We start from the raw sequence: 715 nt of genomic DNA on the forward strand, positions 1-715 counted from the left end.
ATCTAATAATATTATGATAACAAAACTTGATAGACTAGACATATTCGTATATCATTTGTATACATCTTGTGCTCATATCATGTTAATCACATAATGATCTTTAAAAAGGTATCAAGGTGAAATCACAGTATGATATCACATTATGATGAAACGTGATCATCACGCATTTCTATCTGGGTACGCATAGATTTATATGTAATTATACATATTGTTATACATAATTGTGTATACCCACACAGCACAGGGGTGTATATCAGTTGGACACGGGGCAATTGGACACAGTCCAATCACAAGTCGCTGTTCCAAGGGACCCTACAAATGTCTCTAATCACACGGTGCTGTGATTGGCTATGTCCAAATGCACAGTGTCCAAGTGCACCGCTCCCCTGATATACACCCCTGTGCTGTGTGGGTATACACAATTATGTATAACAATATGTATAATTACATATAAATCTATGCGTACCCAGATAGAAATGCGTGATGATCACGTTTCATCATAATGTGATATCATACTGTGATTTCACCTTGATACCTTTTTAAAGATCATTATGTGATTAACATGATATGAGCACAAGATGTATACAAATGATATACGAATATGTCTAGTCTATCAAGTTTTGTTATCATAATATTATTAGATGAGATATTTTTCTGATCATCATTACATGAACGACATATGAGCAGCATATGCGCACGCATTTGTATGCATTTT

The sequence above is a fragment of the Odontomachus brunneus genome, unplaced genomic scaffold (genome assembly GCF_010583005.1).
Source record: "Odontomachus brunneus isolate Ranch 3 - 2012 unplaced genomic scaffold, Obru_v1 Obru_scaffold_248, whole genome shotgun sequence".
NCBI classification, from domain to species: Eukaryota; Metazoa; Arthropoda; class Insecta; order Hymenoptera; family Formicidae; genus Odontomachus; species Odontomachus brunneus.